The 25,343-nt window shown below is 44.5% G+C and overlaps 1 protein-coding gene across 10 annotated transcripts in view; it reads left to right on the top strand.

Moving 5' to 3' along the window:
* The window catches only part of plcb4a (phospholipase C, beta 4a), a 546,496-nt gene that overhangs the window by 148,740 nt on the left and 372,413 nt on the right, over positions 1–25,343 (top strand). For 9 of the 10 annotated variants that reach the window (XM_043696592.2, XM_043696591.2, XM_043696594.2 and 6 more), the window contains one exon: positions 18,037–18,101. The gene's annotated coding sequence lies outside the window, so the exon portion shown is untranslated. Of the gene's footprint in view, positions 1–15,420; positions 15,443–18,036; positions 18,102–25,343 lie in introns of those variants that run through there. The other variant, XM_087991649.1, reaches the window with a different exon arrangement.

Here is a 25,343-nt window from a genome sequence, read left to right on the forward strand (position 1 = left end):
ATAATTTAATTGGAAATCCAACATGTGGGGAGATGTTGAGTTGGCTAGTATCCAAAGCCCTTGTCTTACAAATCTCAGGAAGTGGCACTCTTTGCATTTTCAGACTGGAAGCAATATTACTGGGAATGGAAATTTGAAAGGGTCCTAAGGGGCAACCGCTTCACGCAGAGGGTGGTGCGTGTATGGAATGAGCTGCGAGAGGAAGTGGTGGAGGCTGGTACAATTACAACATTTAAAAGGCATCTGGATGGGTATATGAATAGGACGCGCTGAGAGAGATGTGAGCCAAAAGCTGGCAAATGGGACTGGATTAATTTTGGATAGATGGTTTCCATCGACAAGTTGGACCGAAGGGTCTGTTTCAGTGCTGTAAATCTCTATGACTATGACTCTATGTTACATGTGAGAGCAGTGAGAGTTGCTATTGTCTTTGATCTCCATAGCTAGCCTGCAAAATAAATTGAGTGAGGTGGTGACCATAATGGTCATCGACAGCACTGTCTCAGGCAGATCCTAAACTGCCTCTGCATTAGCTGAGAACTGCAATGTGGCCTGGAGCAGCATACCGAGACCTGGGCTTGTGATCAGTGGGGGTAGTCTGAATTTCATGCTTGATCCACCCACTGCTACATCTTCTTTTCCCTCCCACCACACCGGCTGTTACATACCACACAGCCATCTCCTGTAGCGTGGCTTGGGTATTGCCACAAGGCTCTCCATTTCGACCCCGGGATGACTTTGGAATTCCTAAGCGCAAGCCTCATTTTTCATGTCTTCCATCTCAACCAGCTTCTCTTCCCACTTATTTTTCCCCCTGTCTCATAGGGCATGGTGGCACTGGCACAGCTGGCATTTTTTAGCCCAATTCCCCTTGAACAAGGTGACTTGCTCCGCCATATCCAAGGTCACTTAAGGGTTGCCCACACTCCAGTGGGCCTGGAGTCACACGCAAGTCAGACTGGGTTAGGACAACAGGGCTTCAGCCCCAGAAAGGCAAGAGTGAACAAGGATGGTTTTTAAGCAATAAAAAAAAAGTAATGGGTTTTATGATGCTTTTAAAGCTTCTTTTCAGTTTGTGGCACTTAAATTCCACCAGCTACAGTCCTGGACTTAAACCCAGGACCCTGAAGCACTAGTTAAACCTGGATATAGGTTTAACTAGTTCCTGTTCTTTTACTCGATGGGTGGTAGTTGGGGTCTAACTCGATGTGGTTGTTGATAGAATTATGGTTGGATTGTCATGCTTTGAGGAATTCTCGTGCTTGTCTCTGTTTGGCTTGTCCTGGGATGGATGTGTTGTCCCAGTCAAAGTGGTGTCCTTCCTCATCCTTATGTGAGGATACTAGTGAGAGAGGGTTGACGTATCTAGCCACAAAACGACATGACCCTCTCTCACTAGTATCTTTACGTACAGATAAGGAAGGACATCACTTTGACTGGGACAACACATCCATCCTAGGACAGGGCAAACAGAGACACGCATGAGAATTCCTAAAAGCATAGCATTCCAACTGGAACTCTATCAACAAACACATCGAGATAGACCCCATCTACCACCCCCTGAGAAAAAGAACAGGAAATTACATCACCACAGGAAATGATGTCACCACAGGAAATGACATTACCAACCCAAAGAAACCCAAACATATAAATAGGAAGCAGGAATCATGAACAGTGCTTCGCCTGGAGGCCCACTGAAGATATTACCTAGTAGGGTGACAAAACGTCTGGAAATGAACCTTCCAGCTCAGCGAGCAAATCTACATCCAGAACTTCAACCTGAGCTATAAATCTTTTCAAAACTCACTGGTTAAAGCCTTTGAATTACTCATCAAGTAAGATTACTACTGCACCATCTTCTGCTCCCTGAATGTTTCTATTGCAGTTGGATTTCTGACATATCACCCCATTGCCTCTCAATATGATTGCACCAGTATTGTTGGCCTGGGCTCAGTGGCTGGCATTATGACCCCTATTCAGAAGGCCCTGAAGCACAAACGTCTGCCCTGAGGGAGTGCTGCTCTGTGGGAGGGACTGTCTTCAGATGAGGCATTAAGCTGAAGCCCTGTCTGCACTCCCTGGTGAATATAAAAGATTCCACGGCATGATTTGAACAAAGGGAAATGGCAGTATCCTGACTGCCCTGTGACTAATATTTATCCTTTGAACAACATCATTACGAGCAGCTGATTTGGTCATTGTCACATTGCTCTTTGTGAGAGCTTACTGTGTACAAAGTGACTGGTATGTTTACTGCAGGGCATTAGAAAATACACTTAAAAAGTACTCAATTTGCTGTAAAACCCTTCGAACAACTTGATGTTGCAAAAGATGGAATGCAAATCCAATTTGTTCACCCTTGTTGGAAACAGAAAAAAAAAATTGAAAAAAATATTCTAAAACTGCCAGTGAGGAAAACATCCACAAGACTACAAAGAAAACCTTTCACTCACAGAACTTCAAATATGATGAACTTAGCTTCAGCCAATTATCCATTTTTAGAATATTTAGATGAAGTGGTGACTCATCTCTTTGAAAGTAATGATCAAAAGGGCCTGATGTAAGACTTTATTTGATGTCAAAGTGATCTCAGTCTTTCCACGATGGCATCCATGGTTTGCCAAGCTCTCATTTAGATTCAGGGCTGCTGCCACACACTTAGCTACTTATCCAAGTACAGGCCAACAGCTTTCATCACGCTCCTGAATCAAAGTCTTATGAGTTGGATTTATATGTGATTCCTCCTCTGTGTTACCATACAGGGTTTGGCAGGAATGCCTGAGACAAATGGAATAAAAATGAGGTGGGAGTGACAACCCTTGACATCAAGGCCACATTTGACTGAGCGCAGCATCCAGCAGCCCTAGCGAAACTGGAGTCAGCGGGTATCAGGGGGCAAACTCTCCGCTGGTTGGAGTCATACTTGGCACATAAGAAGATGGTTGTGGTTATTGGAGGTCAGTCATCTCAACTCCAGGACATCTCCGCAGGAGTTCCTCAGGGTGGTGTCCTAGGCCCAACCATCTTCAGCTGCTTCTTCAATAACCTCCCCTTCATGCAAAGGCCAGGAGCGAGGATGTTTGCCAATGCATTACACAATGTCCTGCTGCATTCACTCAGATATTGAAGCAGCCCAAGTTCAAATGCAACAGGATCTAGACAATGTCCAGGCTTGGGCTATCAAGTGGCAAGTAATATTTGTGCCACACAAATTCCAGACAATGACCGTCTCCAATAATAGGCAATCTAATCACCACCCCTTGACATTCAGTTGTGTTACTATCACTGAACTGCCACTATTGACCATAAACATGGACTGGCCACATAAACACAGTGGCTACAAGAGCAGGTCAGAAGCTAGGAATTCACCTCCTGAGCAATTCGCCTCCTGACTCCCCAAAACATATCTCACCATCGACAAGGCACAAGTCAGAGGTGTGATGGAATACTCTCTACTTGCCCAGATAGATGCAGCTCTAACAAAGCTAAAGAAGCTTGATAACATTGAGGACAAAGCAGCCCTCTTGATTTGCACTGCATCCACAAATATCCACTCCCTCCACTACTGATGCTCAGCAGCAGCAGTATGTACTATCTACAAGATGCACTACAGAAATTCACCAAACATCCTCAGAGACACCTTCCATCCCATGACCACTTCCATCTAGTAGGACAAGGGCGGAAGATACATGGGAACACATTTGCAAGTTCCCCTCAAAACCACTTGCCATCTTGACTTGGAAATATATGGCCATTCCTTTCGTGATGCTGGGTCAGAATCCTGGAATTCAGTCCCTAAGGGCATTGGGGGTCTACCTACAGCACATGGACTGCAGCAGTTCAAGAAGGCAGAGCACCTCTCACTTTCTCGCCAGGAACAGGCAATAAATGCTGGCCTAGCCCACATTCCACGGTTGAATCCAAAAAAGGAACAATTGTCTCTTAGATTGTGAGGGGCATGGACAGGGTGGACAGGAAGCTGCTGTTCCCCTCACTTGAAGGGTCATTAACAAAGGAGTATACTTTTAAGGTGAAATGCAGGTGGTTTAAAGGGGATTTCAGAAAAAAATCTATTTTGCCCAGAGCTGGGTGGGGATCTGGAATGCACTGTGTTGGAAGATAGCACAGGCAAGAAACCTGACAACCTTCAAAACCTACATGGATGAGACTTGAAATGCCATAACGTTCGGGGCTATGAGACATGTGCTGGAAGGTGGGACTGGTGTAGATTTAGAATAGTGTTTTGGTAGGGGTGTGTGTCTCTGTCATAGAGTCATGGAGATATACAGCATGGAAACAGAGCCTTCGGTCCAACCCGTCCATGCTGACCAGATATCCCAACCCAATCTAGTCCCACCTGCCAGCACCCGGCCCACATCCCTCCAAACCCTTCCTATTCATATACCCATCCAAATGCCTCTTAAATGTTGTAATTGTACCAGCCTCCACCACTTCCTCTGGCAGCTCGTTCCATACATGTACCACCCTCTGCGTGAAAAGGTTGCCCCTTAGGTCCCTTTTATATCTTTCCCCTCTCATCCTAAACCTATGCCATCTAGTTCTGGACTCCCCATCCCATGGGAAAAGACTTTGTCTATTTATTCTATCCATGCCCCTCATGCTTTTATAAACCTCTGTAAGGTGTGTGTGTGTGCGTGCGTGCGTGCGTACACACGTGCGTCCAAACTGTGTCTACCAAGGTTTCACCTCTGGTGCCTCACCCCAATATGATTCCTTTGATAACTACCTGTTGTTCGTAGTCTCCAGCCTTATCCATTTTACACATCTTGCCCTGAGTCTCCATTGCTATTACCATGAGCAATGGCATTTTGTCATAACCTAAACCTGCGCAAAACAGACAATTGACCCCATCCCTTCACCATTCGGCTGGGTGGGTTGGGTCAGAGTAGCCCTAATATCTTCTTGAGCAGATCTCAGTCAAATTCTTCTTGGACGGCAAGTCAGGTGTGAATTTCCACAGCCATCATGGGAGGTGATGATTTCTTCGACAACGTTGGACAATTGGGATCTTTCTCTTCTCAGTCCACGGCTGGAGTTTTCCTTGGTCCTACTTCCTCCTGAGCCTTAGATTTGCAGAATCATACTTATCCATGTGATCAGAGTATCACCTGTACGTCTGGGCCAAGTTGCAGTTGCGGAAGGGGAGTTTGTATCCATTTCCCACTGTGAAACCTCTCTCTGCTGATTGGTTTTATTATTTTGATGGGGTCACAGAGAAATTTAAGTGCAGAAGGTGACACTTTCAGCCCATTGTCTCCAATCCTCAGCTGGATTCAGAAAATGGCTGTCTGCCCACGCTCCATTGTCCTGCTCACTTCCTGGCCCCTTTACTAATTTTATTTGTCTCTCATAGAAACATTGGACATAGGGATTGGATTAGGTAATTTATTCCCTTGTGTGTGCTGCACCATTCGATGAGATATGGCCTGATCAGCTTGTGATCTCGACCACACTTTCCTGTCTGCCTCACCTTAACATTCAAGTCGCTTGTTTATTGAAAATCTATCGAACGCCTTGAGTAAATTCAATGACCTCGCCTCCACTACTGTCTGGGGATGACAGTCCTCCGAGGGGAGAAATTCTCCTCATATCCATCTGAAATAGGAGGCCTCTTATCCTTAAACTTTGTCCCCTACTTCCAGTCTTTTTACACGGAAAGAAACACTATCCCATATCCCTTCAGAATTTTGTACATACCCACCTTCTACTTCAACTGTTACCTTTTTTAAATTGTGTTTTAAGTTGTAGGGAGGAGCTGGTGGAGAAGTGGCAATATCACTGGACTAGTGTTTCAGAACCTTGCGAAAATGTTCTGGGGACACAGGCTTCAATTGCACTATAGATGATGGCGAGGTTGAACAGGATGAAGGTGAAGCCTCTTCTGGAGTACCATGTAGAGTTCTGGTCACCCTGCTATAGGAAGGATGTTATTAAATTGGAAATGGTTCAGTAAAGATTAACTGACATGTTGCTGGGAATAGAAAGTTTGAACTATAAAGATGAGTGGGACTATTTTCACTGGAGCGTAGGAGGTTGAGGTGTAATCATTTTTAGATTAGATTACCTACAGTGTGGAAACAGGCCATTTGGCCTAACAAGTCCACACCGACCCTCTGAAGAGTAATTATAGCACTTTATAAAATCTTGAGGGGCATAGGTATGGTGAATAGCAAGTACCTTTTCTCTAGGATAGGGGAATTCAAAACTAAGGGCATATTTTTAAGGTGAGAGGAGAAATATTTAAAAAGGACCTGAGGGACAGCGTTTTACGTAGAGAGTGGTTCATGTGTGGAATGAACAGCCAGAGGAAGTGGTGGATGCAGGTACAGTTACAATATTTAAAAGACATTTGGATAAGTCCATGAATAGGAAAGAGTTGGAGGGATATGGGCCAAATGCAGGCAGACGGGACTAGTTCAGTTTGGGATTATGGTTGGCGTGGACTAGTTGGACCGAAGGGTCTGTTTCTGTGCTGAATGACTATGAATTTGAATTCAATGACAACTAGTCTAAGGGTGGCTTTGTTCACACTGCCAGTGGTTGCAAACAAACCCTCATCTGGATCACTAATGCACTTTAGGGAAGGAAATCTGCCATCCTGACCAGGCCTGGCCTACATGCGACTCCAGACCCCAGCAACGTGGTTGATTTTTAACTGTCCTCTGGGTAATTAAGGATGGGCAATAAATGCTGTCCTAACCAGCGATGCCCACATCCCTATAATAGGTAACTTAAACATATTCCTAGTTTCTCCTGGTGCTGACCTTAAGCTTATAATTTTATCAATTCCCTGACCGTGAAATGAGTTCATACTGTTTGTCTTTTGAACCCATTTCAGAATGATGAGTATTTCTCTGAAGCCTTCAGCTTAACCTTCTCAGAGTTTTGTCAAGCCATCGAAACTGTATCCTTTCATTCCATACATGAAACTGACTCTCATCTCATTATCTTTTCATCTATGCCTCGAGTATCTTATCCCTCTTGAGCGTGTCTGAAAAGGCACTTGAGACAAAGATCTGCTCCACATCCTAAACCGAATGACCATCATCTTTTGCTGTTTTGCTTAATATTGCTTATAGCCACTGGGATTTGTATTTGACAGGAGGCCAATGTGGAAGAGAGCAATAAGAAAACTTTGGGCTCAAGAGTCATTATCTGCTTCACTTTATTATCCAGAAAAACATGGGGACATCTGGTTAATATTCTGGACTGGTGATCATATATGCATTTTGGCCTGGGTCCCATTGTGAACTATTTATATTCAGAATTCATCAAAGCATTTGTAGATTGAGAAAGAGAGAAAAAGACCGTTTTGCTGCAGTGAGTAATTCTCCTGGTTACTTGCATTGATTTATTTTTATCAGTTACCTGCATTTATATTCCACCTTGCAAATGTAATTCATCGGGGAATTTGATTTTCTGATGAATTTTTGACTTGTTGCCCATTGCATTATTTATCAAGTCCGTTAGGAAGCAGTAAAAATTGGGATTGAAAATACCAATTGTGTTCGAACATCTCTACTAATGGAAACTGGCACTAAAATGAGAGGTATGGATAGAGTCAATAGCCAGAGACTTTTCCCCAGGGCAGGATTGACTGGGACGAGGGGTCATAGTTTTAGGTTATTAGGAGGATCGTATAGAGGAGACATCAGAGGTAGGTTCTTTACGCAGAGAGTTGTGAATACATGGAATGTGTTGCCAGCGGTGGTGGTAGAAGCAGAGTCATTAGGGACATTTAAGCGACTACTGGACATGCACATGGATAGCAGTGAGTTGAGGGGTGCGTAGGTACGGTTATTTTATTTTACATTAGGAATAATCCTCGGCACAACATCGTAGGCTGAAGGGCCTGTTCTGTGCTGTGCTTTTCTATGTTCTATGTTCTAAAATAAATCGCGAACAATTGTTTATTTATTTATTTATTTTTTCTTTTTTCTTTTTTTTCCCTTAAACCCCCACACTACCGCCTAACCACGGTGGTGCTTATTTTTCCACAGCACCCATGGTGTGTGTGTATACGTGTGAGACACAGTGAAAGACACAAAGTGCACGAATCTTTATTCAAATTCCTCCACCAGGAAGATAGGAAAACACCCGAGTGGCCAGTGACAAACAAACAATTGTTTATTATCTGCATCAGGCTTTTTAATTCCAGTTAAACCTGTTTGTTTCATTATTGAACAGTTCTCTGTTGCATTCTATTGAAATGTATTGTTTGCTATTTATATTTGTGGGACATACTTGAATTTAAAACTGCTGGTCCATTGTGAATGCTGTTATACCTTCATGGGAAATCAAGCTCCAATTTTCCCAGAACCATCGGGAAACTAGCAAATATGCAGAATTTCCCAATTTATTTATCTTTTCGCTCCAGGTTGACAGAAACCAGGTACTTGATAAGATTTACTTTTTCTTACAAATTAGTAGGTTCTAATTACAAATGAAGATTTATGAACCATTAACTTCAAACTACAAAGCACTTATAAAACTCTCCCTCTAAACACGCATAGAGACAGTGAAAAAAATGGATGCTGTGGTTGGAGGGAAAATGATGTACATTTGGATCTGAGGTTTGCTTGAAAGTGGCCACACAAGTAGATAGGTTGGCGAAGAATCTGAATGGCATGCTTGCCTTTATTGGTCAGGGAATTGAGTACAAGAGTCAGGATGTCATGTTGCAGCTTGATAAAGACTTTAGTTAGGCTACACTTAAGAGTAGGCGAAAGTGAGGACTGCAGATGCTAGAGATTACAGTCGAGAGTGTGGTGCTGGAAAAGCACAGCAGGTCAGGCAGCATCCGAGGAGCAGAAAAATCGATGTTTCGGGCAAAAGCCCTTCATCAGGAATGAGGCTGGGAACCTCCGGTGGAGAGATAAATGGGAGGGGTGTGGGGCTGGGGAGAAAGTAGCTGAGAGGGCAATAGGTGGATGGAGGTGGGGGTAAAGGTGATAGGTCGGAGGGGAGGGTGGAGCGGATAGGTGGGAACGAGGATGGACAAATAGGATTGGTTATTGGGGCATTGCTGAATTGGAAGGTTGGAACTGGGATAAGGTAGGAGGAGGGGAATTGAGGAAACTGGTGAAATCCACATTGATGCCCTGGGGTTGGAGAGTCCCGAGGCGAAAGATGAGGCTGTCTTCCTCCAGGCGTCGGGTGGTAAGGGAGTGGCGATGGAGGAGGACCAGGACCTGCATGTCCTTGGCGGAGTGGGAGGGTAAGTTGAAGTATTCAGCTTAAGAGTATTCAATTCTGTTCGCCACATTACAGGAAGGATATGGAGGTTTTGGAGAGGGTACAGAAGAGGTTAATCAGGATGCTGCCTGGATTAGAGGGTATGAGCTACAGGGAAGGCTAGAAAAATTCAGATTATTTTCTCTTGAGCAGCAGAAGTTGAGGGGAGACTTGGTAGAAGTCTACAAAATTATGAGATGCATAGATAGGATTGACAGTCAGAATCTTTGTCTAAAACTACGGGACATGCATTTAAGGTGAGAGGGGGCAAGTTCAAAGGAGGTGCTAGGAGCAATGTTTTTACTCAGAGAGTGATTGTGATGCTGATCAGAACACTCCTTCTCAATCTTCTTTCTCTAGATACTTTCACTTGTTTGCATGAGACGCAAGGAGTCTGGAATGCGTTGCCAGGGTTGATGATGGAGATAGATATGGTAGGAGCATTATTGGTGCTTTTAGATAAGTATGTGAATATGCAAGGAATGGAGGGATATCGACCAAAGGCAGGCAGAAGGGATTAGTTTAATTTGGTGTCACGTTCAGCACAGCGTTGTGGGCCGAAGGGCCCATACCTGTGTTGTACAGTTCTATTGGGCAGGCAGTTCACTGGTCCCTATCTGCAGGGATTGCTGAGGTGATTGTGATGCTGATCAGAACACTCCTTCTCAATCTTCTTTCTCTAGATATTTTCACTTGTTTGCATGAGACACAAAGTGACTGGCTCATGCTTATAAATGTCTCTAATTTATTAAAGTTACACTTTACAATGACTGATGAGGAGACATAACCTGGCCACCTGCAGACCTGAGATGCTTTTTTATTCCAGACTGAGAAAACTCCTTCCTTTCTGAGCTCTGCTAGCATCTGACTCAAACATTCAGACCTCCTAGCTGTTCAGCGACCTGGACACCAGTAACATAGTTGTTGGCAGGCAGAGAGTCTTTGGCATCGGTTTATGGATTAGTGGCCAGTCATCAATCAGCTGCTTGTTGCTGATCAAAGCTTCATTGATACCCAACCCAACTCATCTGTGTAGTTTCCCCACTGTTTGAACCAGCAGCTGTGTAAATAGCACTTACAATGAGCAATTTGCTTTTTAGAAGGTGCCACAATCCTTGAAAAGTCCTAGGCTTTTCCAAACAGTCCTTTTTCCATTTCACCCAGAGCTAAAAACACAGAAAGGTAAAGGTACTGTTAATCACCTCCCCCACTGATCAGAATGGTTGAGGGTTGCTGTGTGTCCTCAGAGCTTTCTTGCTCAAATATCGGTTACCCAGAATCTGCCAATATTCTTTAACAATGAGTTAAATGATGGTTTGGAGTCATAGAGATACAGAGCAAGAAACAGCCTCTTCGGTCCAACTCGTCCATGCTGACCAGATATCCTAACCTAGTCTAGTCCCATTTGCCAGCACTTGGTCCATATCCCTCCAAACCCTTTCTATTCATATACCCATCCAGATGCCTTTTAAATGTTGCCATTGTCCCAGCCTCCACCACATCCTCTGGCAGCTCATTCCATACACGTACCACCCTCTGCGTGAAAAAGCTGCCCTTAGGTCCCTTTTATTTCTTTCCCCTCTCATCTTAAACCTATGCCCTCTAGTCTTGGACTCTCCTATTCTAGGGGAAAAAAAAAACCTTGACTATTCACCCTATCCATTCCCTCATGATTTCATAAACTTCTAGAAATTTATGAGTATTCAGGGGCATAGATTGCATTTTGCTTTGCTTTAGATAATGCTTCTGAAGCTTCTTGTGGCGCTGCGTTACAAAGTTGTATAATACTTGAAAAGGATAATTAAGGTCCTTTATTCTGTGTTCTTATTTCCTCATTCCATTTCTGCATAAAAGGAACGGCTTGGTGCTCAGATGAATATTTTCTTAGCTTCTGAAGCGTGTCTACTTATGAATTGCTGAAACCGCTGCCTTTGAAGTTCTTTCTAATCTTTGCTTTAGGCACGACAGATTATGTAGACTGTAGCTTTGACAACAGAACTGCTCAGACTGTCCTGTCAGAATAAAATGTGTTGCTGTTTAATTTGTAGTTTTGATACCACTGGAATCCCTTACCCTGGTTTGCTTCCTGTGTTATTGAGTAAATGCTGCGATGCCCGTATTGTACTCTTCACCACCTTGACACCTGAGGGCTGATGTGGCAACACTGGGTACCTTCTGGAGAACAGGGATTTGAAGATCCTCCAGGTGGCTGAGAGCATGGTATATTTGATGTGTGGGAGCAGGAGCTACCATGAACAACAAAGATTGGAGTAGCAGCTGGTGGACTCCACTCCAACTATTGCTTCCCTTCCAGGGAGAGTTGCCTGAGCTGCTAGTAGCAGACTTTCGAGAACCTTCGAATTGGGAGCAGGAGCAGGCCGTTCTTGCCCCTAGACCACTCATGTCCTCGGGCCTGCCCTGTCATCGGTAAGAACATGGCGCTACCCCTTCCATCCCCTTGCCCGAATTCAGTGCCTTGCCCCAGTTCTGCCCTTCATTGTGAGCTCCCCTGACTGAGGATGAATAAGACAGTGGAATGCCAGATAGACATGCCCAACAAAAGAGACCTGAGGGGCAACTTTTTCACACAGCGGGTGGTATGTGTATGGTACCAGCTGCCAGGTGTCACTGGCTGGGCCATAATTTATTGCCCATTCCTAATTACCCAGAGGACAGTTAAGAGTCAACCACATTGCTGTTGGTCTGGAGTCACATGTAGGCCGGACCACAGAAGGATATTAGTAAACCAGATGGGTTTTTCCAACAATGGATTAGCTAAACTGGTCGTCATTAGACTCTTACTTCCAGACTTTACTGAGCTCGAATTACACCACCTGCTGTGACAGGATTCAAACCCAGGTCCCCAGAACATTGCCCGGGTCGCTGGATTAATTGTCCAGCGATAACACCACTAAGCCATTGCCTCCACAACAGTGGTTGAGGTGGGTACGATTGCAGCAATTGTAAGACATTTGGATGGGTAAATGAATAGGAAAGGGTTAGATTGATGTGGGCCAAATACAGGCAAATGGGACTGTATCAGATCAGGATACCTAGTTGGACCAAAGAGTCTGTGTCTGTGCTGTACGACTCAATAAGCAGGCCTCACAACAAGAGATCTGCTCATTGGCACACAGTTACACGGATTGTTTGAATCTGATGATGACTATGAGTCCTACTGTGTCACGCCCCTCTGTGACCAAAGTGACAGCTGACATTATTGCTTGCTGATCTGTTTAATAAACCTGTGTTTGTGAGACTGCAGTTCATTCACAAGCACTAGAGAGAGCTGTACAGTCAGTGATGAAAATTTTCGTTGCTGTGTTCTCTGAATCCTCTACTTTACACAGCAGTTCCAGTGGTCTTGGCCCTCCCACACTGATTGATTTCTTTGTTTGAGGCCCACAGAGAGCGTGTCTGCAATTAAGATCATGCTCGCATCTGCTAATTATTTACTCAATTAACAGCATTGCTGGCAGATACTCCAAAAATGAGGGAATTCGTTCTAAACTTAAGAAGTATACAATAAAAATCAGTTTCCTTAGCTTTAATGTCAACACGATATTATGGTTTGGAGATGCCGGTGTTGGACTGGGATATACAAAGTTAAAAATCACACAACACCAGGTTAGAGTCCAACAGGTTTAATTGGAAGCACTAGCTTTCGGAGCGATGCTCCTTCATCAGGTGTTGTGGAGTACACAATTGTAAGATTATTTCTTACAATTGTGTCCTCCACAACCACCTGATGAAGGAGCAGCGCTTCGAAAGCTAGTGCTTCCAATTAAACCTGTTGGACTCTAACCTGGTGTTGTGTGATTTTTATCTTTGAACACGATATTTGAGTGATACTTCAATGCAGCACACAGAAGATGGTGTACCAGGGAAGGGAGAAGTGAACAGTAATGAGATGAATAAAGCAATTGCATCTGAAGCAAGTAGGTGCAAATTCTCTGTCGGGCTGGGGGAGTTTCCAGTAGAAATACTAAGAATAAAGAGAGGGAACGACTGCAGCCTTTTGCATCTATAGCAAGCCTCGCATATGCTGGGTGAGAAATTTTATCAGTAATATTTGCTGTGAAATTACTCAGAGATAGGCCAGAACTCACCAGGGATGTGGATTTGATTCTAGCCTCAGGCGACTATGCAAAGTCCGCGCAGGTATTCTCCCCGTGTCTGCGTGGGATTCCCGCTGGTGCTCCAGTTTCCTCCCACCGTCCACATATATGCAGGCTGCGTGGACTGGCCATGGGAAAAGCAGACTCACAGGGATAAGGTAGGGGGATGGTCTGGGTGGGATGCTCTCTGGAGGATCGTTGTGGACTCAATGGGCCGAATGGCCTGTTTCTGCACTGTATGGATTCTGTGATTCTGTAACTTGCAGTGTGACTCCTGAAGTTGGCTGTAATCTAGTTGTACAATTTTAACTCTGTCGTGGTTTTCTCATTCCTATTATACATCAAATTCATTGAAAGACAGTTCCTAGTATAAGAACCACTGGAATATTAATGGCTTCTAAAGACAGAGGCCACATAGAGTCACAGAGATGTACAGCACGGAAACAGACCCTTCATTCTGATGCTGACCAAATATCCGAAATTAATCTAGTCCCATTTGCCAGCATTTGGCCCATGCCCCTCTAAACCCTTCAAATTCATATACCCGTCCAGATGTCTTTTAAATATTGTAATTGTACCAGCCTCCACACTTCCTCTTGTTAGAGACAAAAAAAACTGCAGATGCTGGAACCCAAGGTCGACAGGGAGGAGGCTGGAAGAACACAGCAAGCCAGGCAGCATCAGGAGGTGGAGAAGTCAACGTTGCCTCTCTTCCAATCTCGTTCACTGTGTCAGATGCTCCTGATGTGGTCTTCTCTACATCGGTGTTATGAAGATGTGGGCATACTGCACCTTTAAGAGAGAGTTAAAAGCAACAGAATGGCCTGACACATCACCAAGTGTTCTGAAAAAAAGATATAATGTAACCTTTTGGATCAGCAGTTAGGGTAGTTGGTTGCCTGGAGACAAAAACAGATTCGAATTAGGCCAATCAGTTTAAATATACCACCAAAAAAACCAAACTCCAATCCATTTTGAATTTAGTTATTGACAGTCTTAAAAGACAATGACATAATCTGATGCTTTGGGGGGGGAGGGGGGGTATAAGACCAGGGAAAATTGAACAGTTGAGAGGAGAACTACCAATCTAATGACATCTGCTAACTGCCCAAAGAATAGCTCTCTTAAAGGTACCTTTATCAATCAGTAACCTGTGAAGGAGAATCCCCAAGAAGCAGAAAAGACAGGAATACAGAGAAGAAACTGAAAGCTGCCTGGTTTTGGGATAAGAAGTTTTGTTTTGTAAATCTTAATCAGGCATTTTATACTTAGTATTGTAGAAGGGAAGTAAAAGTTAGGTTAGAGGAAGGAGTTGTAAATAGTTAGTTAATTATTCTCTGTTATACTTTAAGAAATAAAGTTGTTAATTTTTACTTTAAATAGTTCTTGGCTGCTCGAATTTTCACAGATTACTGCACGGGATAAATCTTTTCTGTGTTCCTGATTTAAAGCAAGCAGGAGAATTTACCCATGTTGTAGCAATCAGGGAGACTAAATGTAAACTTAGGAAATGGTGCACCGAGAATCTCAGCCAGGCGGACAGGGGCTGACATGGACCTCCTAGTCACTGGCCATTGTAATTCCCCTTCCCACTCCCTTTCCAACATGACAATCCTCGGCCTCCTCCATTATTACAGCGAACTAAACTTTAAATTGGAGGAACAACACCTCATCGTCCGCCTGGGCAGCCTACAGCCCAGAGGACTCAACGTTGAGTTCTCCAATTTCAACCAACCTCCTTTCCCATCCCCCAATTCCCTTCCCAGCCCCTCCCCCGCCCTTCCACTCCTCCCAGCCACCTACTGGATTCATTCCTCCCATTGGCCAACCAGGTCGTACCCGCTGCCTGTCTTCACCTATCCCCCACCTCACCACTATCCCCTTTTTCTGCAGCTCCTCTTACACTCACCCGCAGTCCTGAAGAAGAGTTACACCTGAAATGTTGACTTCTCCTCCTCCTGATGCTGCCTGGCTTGCTGTGTTCTTCCAGTCTCCTGCCTGTCCACCACATCCTCTGGCAACCCATTCCATACACGCACCACCCTCTGTGTGAAAAGGTTGCCCCTGAGGTGAGTTTTATATGTTTCCCCTCTCACCCTAAACCTATGCCCTCTAGTTCTGGATTTCCCCACCCCCAAGGAAAACAACTTTGTCTATTTATCCTATCCATGCCCATCATGAATTTATAAACCTCTATAAGGTCACCCCTTAGCCTCCGATGCTCCAGTGAAAACAGCCCAGCCTATTCAGCCTCTCTTTATAGCTCAAACCCTCCAACCCTGGCAACAGGTATGGTTGTGATCCTGCTAATATTTTACAAAGATTCCTTAAGATGTTAACTTTGTCTATTCTTCTGCAAAACGCCTCATTGGTCATTATTTTATATTTTTGCATTGACCTGGATTTTACGAAGTGGTACTGTTTGCCATTGACATCAAAGATAATTTCCCACATTCATCCAAAGATCTTTATGGGGTGGATTTCCTCTTTCCTGTTGATAGTTTCAGTTTGATGCCACGTCAAGTGGATCTCTACGCATCACACTCTGCTTTCTCTGCATATTCGAAAGCCCTAAGAACTATATCTAACTCCTTCTTAAGAAAGTTCAATGTTTTAGCCTCAGCCTCATTCTGTGGCAGAGAATTTCTCAGGCTCAGTACTCCCTGGTTGAAGAAATCTCTCCTCATCTCAGTCCTAAATGGCCCACTCTGTGGTAGGGATTTGGTTGGGGATGTAACAACAGCTGGCGATGAGCTAAGGAGCTGCTGTTGGGCACAAGGCATTTTTTTTTGAAAGAGATTCCACCACCTTTATAACTGATGATACAAACGGTGTTAAGCTTGTCGAATCCTGCGTTCTAATATTGTTAACGATTGGCACAATTAGGATGGACGCTGTGGCCTGAGGGAAATGGGGGGGGAAATCGGCAAGCAACCCTGTGCAACAAAGTTAGAATTGTTTGTCTTAATGAGAAGTAAGCACTTCCCTTGAGCAGAAAAAGAATGATGGTTTGTCTAAGATCATCAGAAACACAATCCCAAGCAATCCTCACAGAAAATTATTTTGCAGAAGGCTCCAAAGAAATGTAGTAAAGCAGAATGTACAACTGCAGGCTAAATATTACTCACTAGTTGGTTTTACTGGATTGCAAACTGAGATTGCAAATCTCAACAGTGATTTCAGAATAATGCACAAATTGCCAAGTTGTGTTATCTTCTTTGTTTGTTTTTATTACATCTACAAATGATCACAGTTTTCTCAGAGTGTATAAGTTACTGATTTCTAATTATTCCATGTCATCAATAGAAGCTATTCCACACCAAAAGTAGGGGCAGACTCGTAAAGCGTTTCAAAAATTGGCTTATGCCAACTGGATGGACTTCCTTGAGCACGATTCAACTTTGTTTATTTTGTTATTTTCAAATGTTCTGCATTAAGTGAAAGATGTGTTCATAACTTGCCCAAGCAGCTTACCAATTTACAAATCCTTCCAATGTTGTATTGGTAGGTGCTAGGAGCAGGGGAGGTTCCTGATTAGCTGCGTTATGGAAGGAAATTACAGCTTTCGCCATCATCACCTATTGTCCCGGGCTACAACAGGCATGTAAAAGTGTACATTGTCATAGCAACTCGGACTCATTGGCTGATGCCAACAGTACAGGGTTCAATCCCCATAGATTAGAACCCTTAGTGTGGATTCAGGGTTACTTACTGTGCCCTCTGGTGGAGATTTTTACGCTGTGATTCAGAATTTCCTTCAGGCAGAAAGCTCACAAAATGATATATCAAGTGACTAAAAGTGTGAAAAGTTAGAGCAGTGCTTTTGGACTGATATTAAAGTAGTTGGTTTTGTAACGCTAATTAAGTCTATCAAACAGGGGTGAGGGTGGTGTAGTGCTAATGCTGCTGGGCTTAGTAACCTCAAACTAACCCTCTGGGGAGACATGAGTTCATGTCCTGTGTCTGATGAAGTTTAGTACAATATATTTAGAATTGAAATCCCTTGTAAAACGTTGTCTGCTTCACTTCTAGTGAAGAAAATCTGCCCTGACCTAGCCTGACCTGCACGTGACTCCAAACCCACAACATTGAGGCTGACTGTTGAAACCCTCTGAAATAGCCGAGCAAGCCACTCAGTTCAAGTGCTGATGGGGACAGGCACTAATTCCGAGTGATACCCACAACCTGTGAAAGAGGAACAAAAATCATGCATCTTATGACTTGATTGCAAATCTTAACCAAGTTTAGGCTGTGTTTTCCCATCTATGGAATGACTGAAGTTGTTTTTGTCTGGATCAGGTTTAATCAATGTTGCCTGAGCCAGTCAGGGTGGTTGAACAATAATACTGGAGTGTGAGAGTCATGTAAAGGAAGCGATTAAAAGATCTTGAATTTTTGCAGCATCTTACACATCCTCAAGGCATTCCGCAGTACCCTGCATCACTGACTTTTTAAGTCACTTCAAGAAACTGTTACATTAAAATAGATGTATCTCATTGCATAAGTATTGTATTCTGCTTGGAGGACATGATGCAATTAAACTTTCTGATGCTGTACCGAAATGCAATATTTGTCCTAACGTAGTGTTTTGTTTATTAAAGAAAACCCCTTGTACAGGAGAGTGTCACAAAAATCGTTTTTCTTATTCTTTATTCTCTTGCAGAAGAAACCAACTGATGACTCATCTGGCAAACTAGAACACATTAATCCAGGCGCAGTCATTGTTTGGTGAGCAATTCCTTTCTTTTCTAAATAGAGTAGCATAAGAGGTAGTAGTTGCTAAGCGAAACTGATATGCAAGAATTCTTCATTAAACATATATCTTCGACTTACAATATAATGTCCCTGTAACAGTGCTGTCAGTGTACACAGCCCCATGTAACAGTGCTGTCAATGTACACAGCCCCCTGTAACAGTGCTGTCAGTATACACAGCCCCCTGTAACAGTGCTGTCAGTGTACACAGCTCCCTGTAACAGTGCTGTCAGTGTACACAGACCCCTGTAACAGTGCTGTCAGTGTACACCGCTCCCTGTAGCAGTGCTGTCAGTGTACACAGCCCCCTGTAACAGTGCTGTCATTTTACACAGCTCCCTGTAACAGTGCTGTCAATGTACACAGCCCCCTGTAACAGTGCTGTCAGTTTACACAGCCCACTGTAACAGTGCTGTCAGTGTACACCGCTCCCTGTAACAGTGCTGTCAGTGTACACAGACCCCTGTAACAGTGCTGTCAGTGTACACTGCCCCCTGTAACAGTGCTGTCAGTGTACACCGCTCCCTGTAACAGTGCTGTCAGTGTATACAGCCCCCTGTAGCAGTGCTGTCAGTGTACACAGCCCCCTGTAACATAGCTGTCAGTGTACACTGCTCCCTGTAACAGTGCTGTCAGTGTACACAGCCCCCTGTAACAGTGCTGTCAATGTACACAGCCCCCTGTAACAGTGCTGTCAGTTTACACAGCCCACTGTAACAGTGCTGTCAGTGTACACCGCTCCCTGTAACAGTGCTGTCAGTGTACACAGACCCCTGTAACAGTGCTGTCAGTGTACACTGCCCCCTGTAACAGTGCTGTCAGTGTACACCGCTCCCTGTAACAGTGCTGTCAGTGTATACAGCCCCCTGTAGCAGTGCTGTCAGTGTACACAGCCCCCTGTAACATAGCTGTCAGTGTACACTGCTCCCTGTAACAGTGCTGTCAGTGTACACAGCCCCCTGTAACAGTGCTGTCAGTGTACACAGCCCCCTGTAACAGTGCTGTCAGTGTACACAGCCCCCTGTAACAGTGCTGTCAGTGTACACAACCCCCAGTAACAGTGCAGTCTGTACACTGCTCCCTGTAACAGTGCTGTCAGTGTACACTGCTCCCTGTAACAGTGCTGTCAGAGTACACAGCTCCCTGTAACAGTGCTGTCAGTGTACACTGCCCTCTGTAACAGTGCTGTCTGTGTACACTGCCCCCTGTAACAGTGCTGTCAGTGTACAGAGCCCTCTGTAACAGTGCTGCCAGTGTACACAGACTCCTGTGACAGTGCTGTCAGTGTACACAGCCCCCTGTAACAGTGCTGTCAGTGTACACTGCTCCCTGTAACAGTGCTGTCATTTTACACAGCCCACAGTAACAGTGCTGTCAGTGTACACAGCTCCCTCTAAATTGTTGATCAGTGTGCTGACTGCTCTGTTCTGAACCAAGCTGTTCCAATGGAGATATAACACTGGCATTTTCCTTGGTAATTTGGAATCCTGCTGAGTTATGTACTGTGCACAAGACGTTGAATGAATCCAATCTACCCAGTTATGGCCAAAACCACCCACTTTTGATCACCATGAAAATGACAAAAGCTGTCATCGACCGTGCTGTCAAGCGTTATCTGCTCAGCAATAGCCTGCTCATTGACTCCTATCTTGGGTTCTGGCTGAACCTGACTCAGCTCCTGACTTCAATGATCCTTGGTCCAAAGGTCAGTGTCCTCACCTCCAGGACGTCTCTGTGCAGGGGTTCCGCCAGGTAGTGTGTTCGGCCCATCCATCTTCAGCTGCTACAGAATCACTGATATGTTATGGTGCAGAAGGATATGTTATTTCGCCCATCATCAAATACCTTCCCTCCCTTATAAGGTCAGAAGTAGGGATGCTCAGTGGTGAGTCCCCAATGTTCAGCACCATTTGTGGGCTCTTAAATAAACTAGTCCCTATCCAAATGCAGCAAGACCTGGAAAATGTCCAGGTTTGGGCTGACAACTGGCAAGTTCCATTCACACCTACACAAGTCCGAAGCAATGACCATCTCCAACAATAGGGAATCTAGCCACCCCCCATTGATATTCAAGAGCATTATCATCACTGAATTCCTCACTGTCAACATCCTGAAGGTTATCAATGAACAGACACTGAACTGAACTAGCCATGTCAACATGAGAAAAGGTCAGAGTCTGGAAATCCTGCAATGAAGTTGCTCACTTCCTTACTCCCAAATTCTGTTTACCATCTGCAAGGCACAAGTCAGGGGTGTGATGGAACATTCCTCACTTACATGAGTGAGCACAGCTCTAACACTCAAGAAACTTGATACTCTGCAGGACAAAGCAGCCTGTCCCACCCATTAACATCCACCGCCTCCACCACTCAGAGGCAGCAGAGTGTACTGTCTGCAAGATACATTGCAGAAATTCACCGAGGTCCTTCAGATAGGCCTTTCTAAAATTGTGCCCAGTGCATCAAGAAGGACAAGGATAGCAGATACATGGGAACACCACGTTGCCCTCTGAACCACTCACCATCCTGAGTTTGAACCACATGACCATTCTGTCAGTGTCGCTGGGTGAAGGTTATGAAACTCCTTTCCTAAAGGCATTGTGTGTGTACCGACACGAAATGGATACAGCACCACCTTCTCAAGGGAAACCACAGGTGGGCATTCGGCGAAGTTTGCAGGCATGATTGTACATTTAACCTCTTCTGGCCTGCCAGAATTCAAGCTCTACAGAGAACTTCCAGCAGTGTACTGTGTATTGACACTGAATCAAAACTCCACTGTGGTTCCGCCAGGTCTTCATTCACTTGACGAGTTGTGTTGGGGATTTAACTTGGGCCGGTGTGAGTTAGTGCGCAACTTGACTTGAGGGATTTTGGAAAGCCTGACCAAAAATCTGTTTTCATTCTGTGCTACTTGAAAGTTGTTTGAGAATGATGACAAATTACGATAATTTTTTACAGTTTTAGTGTCTGGGCTGAGGAGGCAATTAAAAAAAAAACTGTAATGAAGTGCTTCCAACATGGCAGTTTGAAAAATGAGATGAATGTCCTGATTTATGAATATTCAACGGTGGCTTCCACAGTCATTGATGGTAACAAGCAACTTTTATTGTCACTGTGACAAGCCCAGACAGCAAATTACCAATTTTATTGAAACCATCATGAAAGTAGAAACTATTGAGGCAGCAGCAATTAAACCTGTTTTATTCATTCTCAATGTGGGCAGCTCAGGCTAGGTCAGCATTTATTTCCCACCCTTAATTGCCCAAAGGTTTGTTGAGAGTCAGCCACATTGCTGTGGGTCGGGAGTCACATGTAGGCCAGACTGAGTAAGGACAATACTTCCTTAGAACAGAGAATAGTACAGCACAAGAACGGGCCCTTCGGCCCACAATGTTGCGCCAAACATGACGCCAAATTAAGATAATCCCTCCTGCTTGCCCTTGGTCCATATCCATCTATCTCTTGCATATTCATGTGTTTATCTAAAAGTCCCTTCGACGGCCCCTAACGTATCTGCCTCCCTCACCACAGCTGGCAGCACCTTCCAGACTCTCACCACTCTCTGTGTATAAAACCCTGCCCCTCACATCTTCTGCCAACTTTCCCTCTCTCACCTTAAGTGAATGCCCCTTAGCATAAGACCGTTCAACTCCGGGAAAAGGATTCTGACTGTCCGTCCTATCTGTGCATCTTATAATTTTATTGACTTCTATCAAGTCTCCCCTCAGCCTTCATTGTTCGAGAGAAAACAATCTGAGTTTAGATTACCTACAGTGTGGAAAAAGGCCCTTCGCCCAACGAGTCCACACCGACCCTCCAAAGAGTAACCCACCCAAACCCATTTCCCTCTGACTAATGCACCTAACATTATGGGCAATTTAGCCTGGCCAATTCACCCTAACCTGCACGTCTTTGGATTGTGGGAGGAAACTGGAGCACCCGGAGGAAACCCACGCAGGCACGGGGAGAATGTGAAAACTCCACACAGGCAGTCATTCAAGGCTGGAATTGAACCTGGGTCCCTGGCGCTGTGAGGCAACAGTGCTAATCACTGAGCCACCGTGCGAGTTATTATGGCCGCTCATCGAGGCAGCGTCCTAGTAAACATCTTCTACCTTATTTCTTTATTTTTTGACTTATTCTGTGAAGGTAATGCTTCACTTTCTTAACCTTGTTTCTTTTACTGCTTTGTACCTACATTTTTTTGTGTGTGGTGACATTATACATTTTTCACTGTAATTCTGTACTTGAGTACACACGACAATAAAATCTAAATCTAAGTCTCTAAAACCACGAGGCCGTCACCTCCACACATGCCAGAACACACGTGCCAACAGTGATAGAACTGAGCCACGATCAAGCACAGGTTTGTGAAACTTTTTTGGCCTTGAAAGTGGACATGAGAAAGAAGCAACCATAAAACATTGAAACCCCAGGGAGTTGTTATTTTTTTGAGGATGGAAATCCATAAGAATATATTCCCATTATTGTAAAAGCTCCATCATTGTCCATTTGCCTCAAAGCATGACACAGTTTGGATTAACATTTTATCATTTTGGCAAACGCATAACATCAAATAAACCAAAGTAAATTACTGCTGATGTCAAAAATCCGAAATAATAACATGACATGCTGGGTTCCAACTGGGCATGGTACGTTAACTCTGTTTTTCTCTGGAGGTTAGGTGGATTGGCTGGGGGGGGTGGGGTGCGGGGCATGGGGTTGAGGGAGCCTTTGACAACCTTTCAAAATGACAAAAGCAAATTACTGCGGATGCTGCAATCTGAAACCAAAAGAGAAAATGCTGGAAAATCTCAGCAGGTCTGGAGCAGCATCTGTAAGGAGAGAAAAGAGCTGACCTTTCGAGTCTAACTGACCCTTTGTCAAAGCTGTCAAAGCTGACAAAGGGTCAGTCAGACTCGAAACGTCAGCTCTTTTCTCTCCTTACAGATGCTGCCAGACCTGCTGAGATTTTCCAGCATTTTCTCTTTTGGTTTCAAAATGATAACTCGGACAAGATTCCAGGATTTGTGACCCCATTCCCTGCATCTCCCACTTTTTGGCCAGTCGAGGTCAGACCATATTTGGAATATTGTGAGCGGTTTTGGGCCTCGTACCTAAGGAAGGATGATCCTTAGGGAGATGAAGGTTTGTCGGATGAGGTGCGGTTGAGGACTCTGGGTCTGTACTCGATGGAGTTTAGAAGGATGAGGGGGGGTGTTGATCAGATTGAAACTTATGGAATACTGAGAGGCCTGGATGGAGTGGATGCGGAGAAGATGTTTTCGCTAGTAGGAGAGACTAAGACCTGAGGACACAGCCTCAAAGTGAAGGGGGCATCCCTTTAGAAATGAGATATGGAGGAATTTCTTCAACCAGAGGGTGGTGCATCTGTGGAACTCATTCCCTCACAAGGTTACAGAAGTAGGCTCATTGGATGTATTCAAGACAGTGTTAGATAGGTTCTTAATTGTTAAGGGGATCAAGGGTTATGGGAAGAAGGCAGGAGAATGGAGTTGAGAAGCATTGGCCATGATTGAACAGTGGAGCAGCCTCAATGGGCTGAATGGCCTCATTCTGCTGTATCTTGTGGTAAAGGTGCAGGCTGATGCACTCTGTGTCTCACTCAACTCTGCTCCAGGGTGGTGAGAGGTAGCTCCTATTTGGACAGTTTTGTGGAGTCAGGTCAGTCTTTCAAGGAGCTATGGTGCATTCCCCGTCAGTCTTTAGGAACCTTTAGGAAGGGACATTCAAAATGTCCTTCCTGCATCTCTATGCCACCCTGTGGCCCTTGGTCCCTCACGTCCTTCTATGCCAGCCAATGGGGACTCTATGCTTATTCATACTGTACAGGTCTCAGCAGTTCAAGGAGGCTGCTCGCCACCACCTTCTCAAGAGCAATTGGGGATGGGCACTAAACGTTGACTTCTCCACCCCCTGATGCTGCCTGGCTTGCTGTGTTCTCCCAGCCTCCTGCCTGTCTACTTTGGATTCCAGCATGGGCAGCTTTTTTTTGACTCCAACAAACAGCCAGCGAAAGCCGTATCCCATAAGTGAATAAGATAAAACAGCCCGTTCAGACATAATGTAGCAGCATTTTAAACCTTTTTTGAAAATGTTATTAGCACTTGCATAATCTTCCATCTTTTTAAAAAAAACCTTTTTATTGCAGCACTATAAAACTGTCAGTCATCCTGACCTTGGAAAAACAGAAACTTTACTCAATTCCTAACCTTTTGTCAGTAAACATTATGCAGTTGACAGAATAGATTACAAGAGTTGCCAGTCAAGCTAAGTTTTGCCTCGAGTACAGTCATTTCAACTGACTAATGGATGTGTGGGCTGGCACCCAAGAATCTGTAATGAAGCTTGACTCTTGCTGTTTTATTTTTCAATACTGTCTTGTTTCCTTTTAGCATTTACCTGAGAGAACAGGCTGGGGCTAGGTTTAGTGTCTCATCTGAAAGATGGTATCTTCGACAGTGCAGCACTCTCCCAGTGCCGCCCTGGTGTGACAGACCTCAGCTTTGCTAAAGATTCCAATCAAGGCTGAGGGACCCCTCTCGAACTGACTTGAAAATCCCACAGCGTAGAAGCTTCTAGGCCTGGGTTCCTGCTGCTTCCTCCCACAGTTCAAACATGTGCAGGTTAGATGGATTGACCATGCTTAATTGCCCCGCAGTATCCACAGGAGTGCGGGTTAGGTGGGTTCGCCATGGGAAATGTGGGGTTATAGAGTTTGATAGTCATACAACATGGAAACAGACTCTTTGGTCCAACCAGTTCATGCCGACCATGTTCCCAAATTAAACTAGTCCCACCTGCCTACCCATATCCCTCCACACCTTTCCTGTTCACGTACTTATGGAAGTGCCTTTTAAATGTTGTTCAAAAATAATTTAAGGTAACAATTTTCTGCTTCTGCTATCTAAGAAACTCACTGGGATAGGCTGGGTCTGGGTGGGATGCTCTTTGGAGGATCAGTGCAGACTTGATGAGCTGAAGGGCCTCTTTCTACATTGCAGGGATTCTGTGATTCTATTTATCATCACATTGGCCCTACACAGTTACCTGCAGCTGAATGACTGTCACGCCCCATGAGGGCTGATTAGTTACACAGGATTCTGATGAAGGGTCTCTCGATCCAAAGCGTTACTCCAGCTTTTCTCTCTCCCCAGATCCCTCCTGGCCTGCTGAGTATTCCCTGCTTTTTA

The sequence above is a fragment of the Chiloscyllium plagiosum genome, unplaced genomic scaffold, assembly GCF_037043375.1.
Source record: "Chiloscyllium plagiosum isolate Xiang-an unplaced genomic scaffold, Cpla_swu_hap1 HiC_scaffold_10, whole genome shotgun sequence".
NCBI lineage: Eukaryota > Metazoa > Chordata > Chondrichthyes > Orectolobiformes > Hemiscylliidae > Chiloscyllium > Chiloscyllium plagiosum.